General features: G+C 49.5%; 1 protein-coding gene across 1 annotated transcript in view; it reads right to left on the bottom strand.

Moving 5' to 3' along the window:
* Nucleotides 1-13,848, bottom strand: part of ALX4 (ALX homeobox 4) — a 49,607-nt gene that overhangs the window by 22,849 nt on the left and 12,910 nt on the right. The window lies entirely within an intron of this gene.

Raw genomic sequence — 13,848 nt, 5'->3', positions numbered from 1 at the left:
GAAATCACTACAAGTTTCCAGAAGTGGCAATATGGGTCTATGGGTTAATTTTGTTTCTTTTCTGTTTTTGTTGGGGGGGTGGGGGCTGGTCTGAATTAATTTTCTATTTGTTCTCCCAGGAACAGGTTGAAACATTATCTGAAAACAGTGATGAGAATCCTGGATGGCGCATGCTCTGAGAGCAGGCTGGGCTCTGTGCTGTGGGATTGTGGGAAGCAAGAGAAAAGCACCACTTGGAATGGGCTGGAGGAAGGTTAGGGAAGCTTCCGAGAAAGGCCCGTTTCATGCCGTGGGGATTGGCCACTGTCCTCACAAACTGGGCCCCCGCAACTCAGACCTCTAGGATCTCTCAAGGTGACGCTCAGTCCCGACCTCCTGAGGGGTTTCTCCACCTTCAGGCTCATGACCCTCAAATACAACCAGAGGGAGTGTCTAAAACATACACAGCTGGTCACGTCAGGGCTCTCTCTGTAGCCTTTCACTGGCTCCCAGATCCCTCCTTAGAATGGCCAGAAAAAATACAGGGGACTCAGTTAAACTGGAATTTTAGATAAACAGTTAATACTTTAAACAACATAAGTATATCCCAAATATGGCACAAGAAATACTTATCCTACCAATTATTCATTATTTCAAATGCAGATTTGACTGAGTAACCTGGTTTTGTTGTTTGCTTGCTTGCTTCTTGCTAAATCTGCCAACCCTGTACATCAGGCTTATGTGGCATTCAGGGTCCCGAAGGCAGGACTGGTCCCCACCAGACTCACGGACTTATACCCCAGCCTTCCATCTAGCTTGAGGTTCATAGACCTGCTTCCGCTCCGCAGCGCACTGCACGAGTAACTTCAGGCTTCTGCACTCCTGCGGGCACCCTTCCTTCGACCTAGCACGTCTCTCTGCCTCTCCTGTCTGTGGCTAACTACTACTTTCACCCGGATAGCTTTCTCTCTAACTTTTGTGACTTTTCTTTCCCATTACAAATAGTAACCTATGTTCTATATGGAAGATTAAAAAAAAATCAAGACAGACCAAAAGAAAATCACTCACACACACACATACACACACACACACACACACACACACACACACACACACACACACACAACACACACACACACACACACACACACACACACACACACACACACACATACAGAGACAGAGAGAAGACATTACTTTGTAAACTTTTGTGGTTTTTTTTTGTTTGTTTTTGAGACAGAGTTTCACTCTGTCACCCAGGCTGGAGTGCAGTGGCACGATCTCGGCTCACTGCAAGCTCTGCCTCCCGGGTTCACGCCATTCTCCTGCCTCAGCCTCTCCGAGTAGCTGGGACTACAGGCGCCTGCCACCACGCCCGGCTAATTTTTTGTGTTTTTAGTAGAGACAGGGTTTCACCGTGGTCTCGATCTCCTGACCTTGTGATCCGCCTGCCTCGGCCTCCCAAAGTGCTGGGATTACAAGCGTAAGCCACCACGCCTGGCCTGTGTTTTTTTTTTGAGATGGAGTCTCGCTCTTGTCGCCCAGGCTGGAGTGCAGTGGTGCAACCTCGGCTCAGTGCAACCTCCGCCTCCCCGGTTCAAGCTATTCTCCTGCCTCAGCCTCCTGAGTAGCTGGGATTACAGGCACCCGCCACCATGCCCGGCTAATTTTTGTACTCTTAGTAGAGATGGGGTTTTGCCATGTTGGCCAGGCTGGTCTCGAACTCCTGACCTCAGGTGATCTGCCTTCCTGGGCCTCCTAAATGCTGGGATTACAAGTGTGAGCCACCGTGCCCAGCCTGTAAACGTTTTAGTAAAATCTAACCATATTCCATACCTCTTTCCATGCTGTTCTATATTCTTCTACCACACCATTCTTAATGGCTACGTAGCGAGAACAATCGCTATCTTATTTAATCCATCCTTTTCTGTTGGGCTCACAGGTTTCTACTTGTTTGAAACCATAGCAGGTCTGTGATTTAAATCTCTCAATACATGCATGGCGAGCCCCTTAGGAGAAGCTCCAAGAACTAGAAATACGAAGTTCAATTATCCACATATCTGAGAAACACGGCCAAGCTGTCTTCCAGAAACATGTAATGTCCTCAGCTACCACGGGGTCCCCTCCCACTTCAGAGCCAATAATGGTCATTATAGTGTTTTTAAAATCTTTGCCAGCATGATGGATGAAAGTGAGATCTTATCTTTCCTTTTTTTTTTTTTTTTTAACTATGGAACTTTTTTTTTTTTTTATTTCTTCTGCTGTGAATTCCCTCTCCTGGGCTTTCGACGCTCAGCCAAGGGTCACCCTTCTTCCTCCCTGACCTCCCTTGCCTCTTAAACACCGAATCCCCTGCTTTACAGCCCCGGCTCATGGGCCTGCTCCCTCCCTAGACTGCGAGCTGGTCAGAGTGGGCCTCCCAGATGTACTGCAGGGGCCTGGGCCCTGTGTAAGGGCCCAGGACATAGCCCTGGAATTAATGCAAATGCCTGTGGGTGCCTGGGTTGGGGGAGACTCCTCTGGGCTCCTTCTGCCTCTAGTATGGCTGGGGCAGCTCTGCAGGCACAGCTGAGGGTGGCCAGTGTGTCTGCAGTAAAGGGCCCCAGGCCCTGGAGCTGGGCTCCAGACGCAGGAGGTCCTTGGTCCCCTGCACACACTGCTTGTGTCGGGAGGCTGCTGCATGGAGTTGGAAGAAGGGACCTTGCAGGACGAGGGGGGGTTGAGGAAACCAGCCACAACGCAGGGCAGGAAGGACCAAAGGTGACCCTGGCAGCTCCCTGGCCCTGGACAAACCTCTTGCCTTCTGTTTGCTCAGCTCAACAACATTGCATGAATTCCTGCCAGGGAGGGGTATGAGGAGATGGAGGGGCACAGCCCTGTGGGAAGCCAAGACTGAAGAGGAGTCCCCGGCCCTGGCTGCTTACCCAGAAGGCTAAGCATTCAGGTTCCAGGGCCTAACTCCCAGCAGGCCAAGATCAAGTCTGCAGTTGCGCAAGCTGGCCACCAGGAGGCACTGCAGTTCCAATAGTCACTGGATGGAAGGTGATGATCCTGGGGCCCCAGTGCCTAACGAGGTTTCTAGACGTGTGTTTGAAGACCCAGGTCCTAGCTGGGAGGATTTGCCACTCAAGCAGTAATTCAGCCCTACCATGCGTCTGCCACCATTCCAGCACTACAAGGGACAAAGAGATGGATGGGGTAGGTGGCTGGCCTTCCTTGCAGGGGTCTTTCCTCCCCTACTGAGTATTTTCACATTCCTGCCTCATTCCAGTTCCCTCAGAATTCCCACACGGTGGCCCCAGCATCCTCATTGGACAGATGGGCAAAGTGAAGCGCCGAGAGAAGGGACCCACCAGTGTCACTAGCGACTGAGTGACAGGCTGAGACCTGGGCTCTTTTTCATTCTTTAAGTGGCCTCCCTTTGGAGACCCATGGGGATTCCTTGGCCCTCCAGAGAGGATGGCGCACAGTGGGTGCTCAGGAAACTGACTAACTTGCAGAAGCCTTTGCCTTGCAAAAGCTCCCCAGGACACCCCTGTCGTTTGGCCCAGTGGCTTTCCATGTGGCTGGCAGATTTGTTACCAGCTTCCCTGTGGGTTCTTCCCGAGGCGAGCATCTGCCGAGGCAGGGTCTGCCACCCCCTCCTCCACCGCTCCGCCCTCACACAGAAGCTCTCTCAGTTCTTCCCGCGATGGCAGGGGTGGGTGGGGAGGACTGCCTTTCTCTTAGTCTAGAGATGGAGTGGGCTTCCCGGAGTCCAGGATGGAAAAGGGATAAATGCTGGGCTCTCGAAAAAACAAAAAACCAAACCAAACCAAACCAAACAAACAAACAAAAAACCAAACCAGGAACTGGGCTTTCTACTTTACAAAGTACTAGGGCATCTATTATGCCACCAGGAGAGTTCTAGCCTCTTTACAACCGCCAGGTTTCCATTTTATAGCCCCAGAAACTGAGGCCAGAGGGGTAAATGCCTTGCTAAGAATCAATAACTGTTAAGAAGGTCCAGGGGTGGTGGTTCATGCCTGTAATCCCAACATTTTGGGAGGCCAAGGTGGGAGGGTCACTTGACCCCAGAGTTCCATCTATCCTGGGTGACAGAGGGGGAGACCTGTCTCAAAAAAGAAAAGAAAACAAAAAATTGGTAAGATGCAGAGCTGAGATTTGAACCCCAGGCATGGAGCATGCCCGCTGGGCCCTCCTGGGGTGGATGCTGTGGGTGGGACTGGGACAGGCAGACAGGAGACAGGGTCAAGGAGGAAGGGAGGAAGTCACAGGAGAATGGCTGCTTTCAGCTGCCTCTTGAGATTGGCCCCTTGCAACCGCCTTCAAGGCTGCCCCTGATCAAACTGCTCGGGTGAAGATCGACTTCATTGACCATCTGGGACCTCAGATGTGGACCAGTGCCTTGCTTCAGGGCCTACACACACTGAAGTACTTAGAGGCAAAGAGGCATATGAGATATGTCTGCAACTTACTCTTTTTTAAAATTTTTTTATTTTTTTAGACAAAGTCTTGCTCTGTTGCCCAGGCTGGAGTGCACTGGCACAATCTTGGCTAACTGCAGCCTCCACCTCCCGGGTTCAAGTGATTCACTATGTTGGCCAGGCTGGTCTCGAACTCCTGACCTCAGGTGATCCACCTGCCTCGGCCTCCCAAAGTGCTGGGATTATAGGCATAAGCCACTGCACCCAGCCTGCAACTTACTGTTAAATGATACAGCTGTATATAGTATGCATATATATCAATACATACATAAACAGAGCATATACACAGAGAGAGACACAGAGAGAGACCCAGAGAGATTGAAAATAATGCAAATATGGCAAAACATCACCATTTGGGGAGTCAGCATAAAAGGCATCTGGGAATTCTTTGTAGTCCACTTGTAACTTTAAATGTAATATTATATCAAAATAAGAAGTTTTTTAAAAGAAAAGGTATGTGGACTAATGGCAAGAAGGCACCTTCCTTAGGAACCCCTCTTGTGAAGCTGGCATATGTAATCATTTGAACAGGACCTGGACGAGTTTACCTGGCAACCTCCCCACCTTCCCCTCATCACCACCACCATTCATAATTCTACAAGGGGCCTTGTATGTTGCAATAAAACTCACAAGACAAATGCCAACTCTGGGAGCACACCTTGCTCCCCAGCCCTCGGGAAGCCCTCATTCCCATGGAAGCCATTGTGACCCAATTAGAACGTGAGGCTCCTTTAAGCAGCTCTTCTGAGAGCTGTAGGAGGCCAAGGTCAAGCTACTGTTGAAACTTAGAAGTTTAAAAAATACTTTAATTTTTGAGTCTGCTGTAATTTCAACTGTCCTACAGGTAGTCCAAATGAGTAAAGTTTCCTTGTATAAAAAAAAATGGTGGAAAGAAAGAACCATCCTTAGGGCCTTTGTCCAGCCCTCAGCCCCCATGGCTCCTCTGCCAAGGCCAGGGTCCCCTCCACCCCCCAGCTTGTGTCTGGAATTTGTCTTTCCCGTTCTCTCCCCCACCCCGTGTCTTGCCTCACTGATTCATTCACTGGGCGCCTCATCAGAGCTTCCCTTAGGAATCATGGCCTAATGGAAGAGATGGATGAGGGACAAGCACGGTCAAGTGTTCCAGGGTCCCTAGGGCAAGAGTCTTGTTTCCCAGACACGGCAGGGCCCACAGAAAGGAGCGGTCAGTTTCCGTTGAGGTCGGGGAAGGCTTCCGCATTGGAGTGGCTCTTGAATTGGGTATTGCCAGCCAAAGAGGGCTCGGCAAGGCATGTTGCATTTTATGGTAAAACAAGATACCAAGATACCATCCCCCCACCCCAAATAGGGCAAATCCCAAATTACCAAGAGGGAACCCTTAGACAGGAGCCCTCCAACCGGGGCTGATTACAACCATGACAGCAATAATGTAATGCCTCGTATTCGTGTTGCCCTGACCCACCCACTATTTCCTCTGACCCTCCCCAGATCCCATGAGGTCAGTGTTGGTATCTCTGTTTCACAGATGAGGAAACTGAGGTCCAGTGAAGATGAATAACTTGCTCAAGATCACATAGCTAGGAGGGGCAGACTGGATGGTCCCATGCCAAGTCCACTGCCTCTCAAGGTGGTGATGAGTCATCTTTCTAACGTGGAGGACTCCTGGAGGGGTCAGGCAGGCTTCATCTTGTCGTAAGGGGGCATTGCTGAGCCACTGGGGTCATTTCTATCTCAAAGGACTGGGGTAAACCAAGCTTCAGGGTCTCCATGAGAAGCCCACATATGATCTAACACTTGGAGATCACTTCCTGATGCCTCCTGGGGTGGGACGGGTGTTCTGGCTTCAGTCTGGGCTCTAAGTGCCCCTGTCAGCTTCTCTCCTCAAGGAGGCTAGAAGTTTCCCAGCTCCTCATCTCATCCCCAAGCTCCATCTCATGGCCTGGGTGGTTGGATGAGACCCTGTCCCCAGCAGGACCCACTGCCAGAGAAGCAGAGTCCCCCATGCTCTCCCCTATCCCAGCAATACATCCCCAGGGTTCAGAGACCCCATTGGACCAGACCCTCCCTTCACAGCCAAGATGCAGAGGCCCAGAGCGAGGTCATACTGCCTGATAATGGAAAGGCCAGGACTCGAACCCTGCACCTCCTGCATCCAGCCCTGTGGTCTGTCTGCCCATTGTCCCTCTCAACTCCCCTAAACCATGTGGCCCTGGGCGTGTCCCGAGGCATCTCTCACTTAATTCCCCCGAGCCTCTGTTTCCCTTCTGCAGCAGAAAGAACCCTGCAGCTCCACCACCTTCACCAAGACACTGTAATATCACTTTCATCTGGAGGCAGGCGAGACGGAGAGGCTTAGATCCTGCACGAGGCGAAATGAAATGAATGAGAAGTCTTTGGGGTAGGACAGGCCTGGGCTTGGCCCCTGGTTCTGCCACTTATTTGCTACATTGATTTATTCAACAGCATTCCTGGAGCACCAGCTATGCGCTGGGCAAAGTTCCAGGTGGTGAAAACATAAAGCCCAGTAAAACACAGTCCCTCCCTTGAAATGGCTCACCTCAGTGACAGGGGCCGTGGTTACAGTGCAGGATGGTGACCAGGGCAGGGGCACCTAGCCCAGCCTTGGGGCGACTCCAGATCTCTGTAGAGGAGGTGTTTTGAGGCAGCGTTGTGGTTGGAGAGGTCTGCTGAAGCTGTGTTTAGCTAACGCTTCACATAAGACTAGGGAATGCCAGTTTTCCCCATGAAAGAAACGGGAGCTGACTAAAGGAGATTATTAAGGAGGCTCCCAAGCCACTCCGTGGTTCTGCCACAGAAGGGTATCCTTGGAAAAGTGACTTGACCTTTGTGTGCCTCAGTTTCCTCATCTGTAAGATGAGGCTGAGAACATCGACATCCCAGAATGGCTGTGAGGTCTGACTGAAGTAGAGTGCAAGACGGCACACCCCCTGACCCACACACGGCACCCACTCTATCAATGGGACGTCGCCATGATATATTAGTAGAGTTATGATCTGGGGATGAATTTGGCCGTGGCAGCTGACAGCCAGGGCAACGTCACTCAGCCTGCAACTGTGTCATCCCCACCCGCTTCCTTCCCCAGGTGCATCCCCTCCAGTTCAGGTTTCCCAAGCGGCAGCTCCCAGAATGACATTTATGAACCATAAACCTCTGTCAAAAGTAGCTCCCAGGGTCCCTTTCAATGAAGGGCCCGTTTCACATACATATAACAAAGACTATAAACGGGGTGAAACATTGGCAACTGCTGTAAAAATCAAATGTTAAATTTATTTGGTTATACAGACTTAAAAAACTTTTAAAGAGTGGATTCGTGGCAGCCTCTGCCTTTAGACTGTGCCCTCGCCAAGGGCAGGGGAGGGGTGTGACGAGGCCGCGTTATCCCTCGCCCTGCCTGTTGTCAGTGTCTGGCACCCAACACGCACGTACTGAATCGAACTAATCTTAAACAATTCAATTTCTTTCTTTCTTTCTTTCTTTTTTTTGTTTTTTGGAGACGGGGTCTTGGTCTGCTGCCCAGGCTGAAGTGCAGTGGTGCGATCTCGGCTCACTGCAACCTCCGCCTTCTGGGTTCAAGCGATTCTTCTGCCTCAGCCTCCCGAGTAGCTGAGGCTACAGGCACCTGCCGCCATGCCCGGCTAATTTTTTGTATTTTAGTAGAGACAGGATTTCTCTGTTTTTGTCCAGGCTGGTCTCGAACTCCTGAGCTCAAGCAATCCACCCGCCTCGGCCTCCCAAAGTGCTAGGATTACAGGCATGAGCCATTGCGCCCGGCCAAACAATTGAATTTCTTAGCCTGAAGAAGCAGCACGTGATCCCAGAAAGAATGTGCTGCTTTCACCAGCATCAAATCTTTTCTTTCTCAAAAGTGCTCCTTCTTTTATTTTTATTTATGTATTTATTTACAGAGACGGAGTCTCGCTCTGTCACCCAGGCTGGAGTGCATTGATGCCATCTCAGCTAACTGCAACCTCTGTCCCCCGGGCTCAAGCCATTCTTCTGCCTCAGCCTCCCGAGTAGCTGGGATTACTGGCACCGGTCACTGCACCTGGCTAATTTTTGTACTTTTAGTAGAGACAGGGTTTCACCATCTTGGCCAGGCTGGTCTTGAACTCCTGACCTCGAGATCCACCCTCCTCGGCCTCCCAAAGTGCTGGGATTACAGGTGTGAGCCACCTCACCCTGCCCAAATGGACTCATTCTAATCTAGAGAATCACTTACAAACTGAAAAAGCAACAAGGCTTTTCTCCCCTTGGATGAGAAAGGGAAAGTAATGGCTCAATTAATTATAAGATTGCTTTTTTTTTTTCTCTTGTCTAGGCTGGAGCACAGTGGTACAATCCCAGCTTACTGCAGCCTCAACCTCCTGGCCTCAAGCAATCCTCCCTCCTCAGCCTCCTGAGTAGCTGGCACTATGGGCACACAACATCACACCTGGCTAATTAAAATTTTTTTTTTTTTTGTAGGGACGAGGTGTCACTATGTTGCCCAGGCTGGTCTCAGACTCCTGGATTCAAGCAATTCTCCCACCTCAGCCTCCCAAAGTGCTGGAATACAGGCATGAGCCACCATGCCCAGTCCTAGTTTGTATTTGAAGAAAGTCATCAACTTCCTTAAAGTTGATAAGAATGGAAAAGATTTTTCAACATTTGCTTTTTTAAAAATCCACATTTACAACTATAAAATAGTTAACAATTCAAAATATCTAAAGGATAATTATTTCTAAGTTTTGGTTGGTGTTTTTGTATACATGGCTGGGATTTGGAGTAGTTGGGTTCCAAGGATTTTGCCTATCACATATAGTAAGGATAAAATATAAATAATCAATGTTTCAGCATTCACAATTAACATGTTAGTTAAAAATGGTTCTTTTGGCCCTGCGTGGTAGCTCATGCCTGTAATCCCAGCACTTTGGGAAGCCAAGGTGGGCAGACTGCTTGAGCTCAGGAGTTTGAGACCAGCCTGGGCAACACAGTAAGACCCCCATCTCTATAAAAATTTTTTTTTAATTAGCTGGGCGTGGTGACACAAGCCTGTAGTCCCAGCTACTCAGGAGGCTGAGGCAGGAGAATTGCTTGAGCCCAGGAGGTTGTGGCTGCAGTGGGCCATGATTTAGCCATTGCATTCCAGCCTGGGTGATAGCGAGACCCTGTCTGAGGGAGGGAAGGAAGGAAGGAAGGAAGGAAGGAGGGAGGGAGGGAAAGAAGGAAGGAAGAAAATGGTTTTTTCATTGACTTCTGCTCATCTGAACAAAATAAAAAATTCAAATAAGGCCCTTCTTTAAAATGCATGGTGTGGCCGGGCACAGTGGCTCACACTTGTAATCCCAGCACTTTGGGAGGCTGAGGTAGGCAGATCACCTGAGGTCAGGAGTTCGAGACCAGCCTGGCCAAAATGGCAAAACCCCATCTTAAAAAAAGAAAAAAATATATATATAATGCATGGTGTGTCCCTTTCACCAAGAAAACCTTAATCCACAGCGAAGGCGAGACAAATACATCTCTTTTCCACCTGTTACTACTTCTTGGGAGGGTGGATCCCCTGCAACAGGATGGATCTCCTGAGAAGATACTTTGTGTAGCACAAAACTGGGCTCTGTGGAATCTTCTCTCATGGGGCTAAATCCTGGGGGATGCGTTAATACAGCAGGGGTTGGGCACACACATTCCCTGAGGACGTCTGGCCTTCACTGTTCACCAGCCACATGGTACAAGTAATGTTTCCAAACTGGCCTCTTGTCCCTGGCTTCGCCAATACTGGGCAAGCGAGGAGGCTATTACTCATTCGGTTTAGAAGGGTTTGTATCCTTCTTCTTCACCCACAGGAGCTGCTGCCACACATCACATAGGGGTCCTGGGCTGGGCTGGCCTGGTTCTCAGGATGGCTCTGGAGGGAGGAGGGAGTGGGGTCTGGGCGGTCAGGGGACGTGGTCATCATTTCAGTAGATGAGCGAAGACGGTGTAGCCCACGTACAGCATGCGGTGTGCTGAAAACCCCTCCCAGTGCGCCCCCTCCACCATCTACAGAGCTCTCACATGCTGTTGAGTCTGATGGGCACATAGGCCTGAGGGCGTCCAGGCAGTGGGCATGAGCCCCCTGGGCAGGGGAGCGAAGAGGAAAAAGGTTCTTTGGCTCCAGGAGATCTGGGTTCAATTCACAGCGGGACAGCCTCACCTTCCTCGTCTTCAAATTGAGGATACTAATATCTCCCAATGGGTTTCCATGAAAAGTCTCAGTCCAGGTGTGGCCCAGGGCAACGGCCATCGGGTGCTTTCTTAATTGCAGATGGGCAAGCTGGGGCCCAGGGAGGGTGCAGAGACTGCCTGACATTCCCGATTCTCTGTGCTCAGCCCTGTGCCGATCAGAGAGGAACACAACAGAACCCCTGCCCTGGGGACAGGCTAAGGTTCTGGGTCAAATAAACACAGAAAACACATTCAGCAGGGAGAGAGTTATTCCCCAGCTCAGGACACATGGGTACGAGGTGCAGCAGCCTATGGGGAGCAGGGGCCTGAGGGGCCTGGGTGGCCTTCATCCCTCCTTGAAGCCTGCCCCCACTGTGTTAGGTAGAGATGGCAGCCCCCACCCTTCCCATCACTCATCCACATTTTAAAATACAATGTCAACCACAGAGTAATCGTAGATTCAGTAATAATTTGTTCATTTTCCAACTCTATGCATCCCGGTCAACTTTAACTGCCTGTCAAGGTTTCTGGCCAGTCTGATAGAGTCAAGGTTCCAGCAAAATCTTATCAGTCGTAACAGCTAACATTGATTGAGCGCTTACTATGCTCCAGGAACTGTTCTAAGATCCTTACCTATGTATGTATGTATGTATGTATGTATGTATGTATGTATGTATGTATTTAGATACAGAGTTTCGCTCTTCTTGCCCAGGCTGGAGTGCAATGGCATGATCTCGGCTCACTGCAACTTCCGCCTCCTAGGTTCAAGTAATTCTCCTGCCTTAGCCTCCCTAGTAGCTGGGGTTACAGGCGCCCACCACTACACCCAGTTAATTTTTTGTATTTTTAGTAGAGACAGGGTTTCACTATGTTGGCTAGGCTGGTCTCAAACTCCTGACTTCAGGCAATCCACCTGCCTCAGCCTGCCAAAGTGCTGGGATTACAGACGTGAGCAACCACACCCGGCTCGATCCTTACTTATTTTACCTTATTTAAGCCTCACCCTATCACTAGCGGGTAGACATGATTCTTATCCCCACTTTACAGGTAAAGAAACTAAGGCAAAGAGGTCAACTAATTTGCCCAAGGTCACTCAGCTATGTGGGCCGAAATCTGTTTCCAGGTCCTGAGATCCACGGGCTTCTCCAAACCAAAGGCATCTGAAGCATCAGGCAGCCTGTGTAGCCCAATTGTGGAATGAACATAGTTTCTATGATTTTCCAAGAACTCTAGAAATTATGCCTTAGGGCACATGGCTGGAAGACCAGGCTCAAGCAGGCCTCTGTTTAGTCACCTAGGCTGGGGAAGTTCCTAGGAGGGGGAGCCGGGGACAGCTGCTTCTCTGCAGCTGTGCTCCCTTTGACCCTGCTGTCTAGTCCCTGGAGCCCCAGACCCTGGTTGTGCTGCTCACTGGATGGCCCAGGGTAGGGGACAGGGAGTTGCAAGTGCCTCTTTTGGGAATCCAACAGAAAATCTTCAAAATATGCATGGGGCCAACAGCATGGCGTCACTGGATGCTTCCCTCTTGGAGCTCCTCCGAGCTCCACTGGAAGGATTCTGGAATCATCTTAATAAAGGAAGTGGTCCCAGATTTGAGCATCTCAGGAGATAGGTGTATAGACCCTCAGAGCACATGAGAATTTCCCCAAAGGCCACGTCCTCATGGGATGGTCAACTGAAGGGGCAGAGGGGCCCCAAAATAGCCAGGGGCCCAGCCAGGGCCAAGACTGTGGCTCTAGAGTCCTCGCCTTTGGCTCTGCCCTCCACTCCTTCTCACCAGCTCCAGGTCCTGGAAAACAAATGTGTCCTTGAGCTGAAGTTCTGTGACCTGTTGGTCACTGGCCTGCAGGCAAGGAGATGAATGGATGGCCTACAAGGGTCCTTGTACATTCTGTGATCCTGGACTTCACATCAGAAGATCATTCAGGGGCCAGATAGACAAATGTAACAGAATAGAGACCAGATGTAAACTCTCAAATACATGCACAATTGATTTTCAGCAAAGGTCCCAAGACCAGTCAATGAGAAAAGGGCCATCTTTTCTACAAATGGTGCTGGGAAAAGTGGATCTCCCCATGAGGAAGAATGAAGTTGGAGCCTTATGTTATGTCATATTCAAAATTAAAGTGCATCAAAGACCTAAACCTAAGAGCTAAACTATAAAGCTCTTAAAAGACATAGGGGAAAATCCTCCTGACCCTGGAGTTATTGATGATTTCTTGAATATGACACCAAAAGCACAGAGAACAAAAGAAGAAATTGAAAAATTGTACTTCCTCATCAAAATGTAAAACTTTTGTGCATCACTCCAGGGAGTGAAAGGACAACCCATAGAATGGGAAGAAATATTCACAAGTCATGTATCTGAAAAGGAATTAATATCCACAATTCCTATGACTCAAGAACAAGGAAACAACCCCATTCAAAAATGGGTGAAGTACTCGAATACACTTCTCCAAAGAAGATACACAAATGGCCAGACGCCAAAGGAGAAATACTGTATGATTCCACCTATAAGAAGTACCTAGGGCCAGGCGCGGTGGCTCACGCCTGTAATCCCAGCACTTTGAGAGGCTGAGGCAGGTGGATCACCTGAGGTCAGGAGTTCAAGACCAGTCTGGCCAACATGGCGAAACCCCGTCTCTACTAAACACACAAAAATTAGCCAGGTGTGGTGGTGGGTGCCTGTAATCTCAGCTACTCGGGAGGCTGAGGCAGGAGAATGGCTTGAACCTGGGAGGTGGAGATTGCAGTGAGCTGACATTGTGCCATTACATTCCAGCCTGGACAACAAGAGTGAAATTCTGTCTCAAAAAAAAAAAAAAAAAACGTACCTACAGTAGGAAAATCCATAAAGAGAGAGTAGAATAGAGGTCACTTGGGTGGGGGGTCAGGGGTGTGATGGCGGTTCCCGTTTAATGGGTATGGAGTTTCTGTTTGGGATGATGAAAAAGTTCTAGAAACAGTGGTGATGGTTACACAATATTGCAAGTGTACTTAATGCCACTGAAAGGTTCACTTACAGATGTTAAAATGGTAACATTTTATGCTATGTATATTTTACCAAAATAAAAAGTTCATGCTTAAGATTTTAATGCAAAAAGCAAAGGCCATACTGAACCACGCAAAGAACACTCAGCCTGGCGTCTCACTGCTTTGCTCAGAGTCCTCCAGTGGCTTTCCCAAAGTCTGAACCCCT

This window comes from Hylobates moloch, unplaced genomic scaffold, assembly GCF_009828535.3.
Source record: "Hylobates moloch isolate HMO894 unplaced genomic scaffold, HMol_V3 SCAFFOLD_11, whole genome shotgun sequence".
In the NCBI taxonomy this organism is placed as follows: Eukaryota; Metazoa; Chordata; class Mammalia; order Primates; family Hylobatidae; genus Hylobates; species Hylobates moloch.
This window is presented reverse-complemented; position numbering and strand designations above follow the sequence as displayed.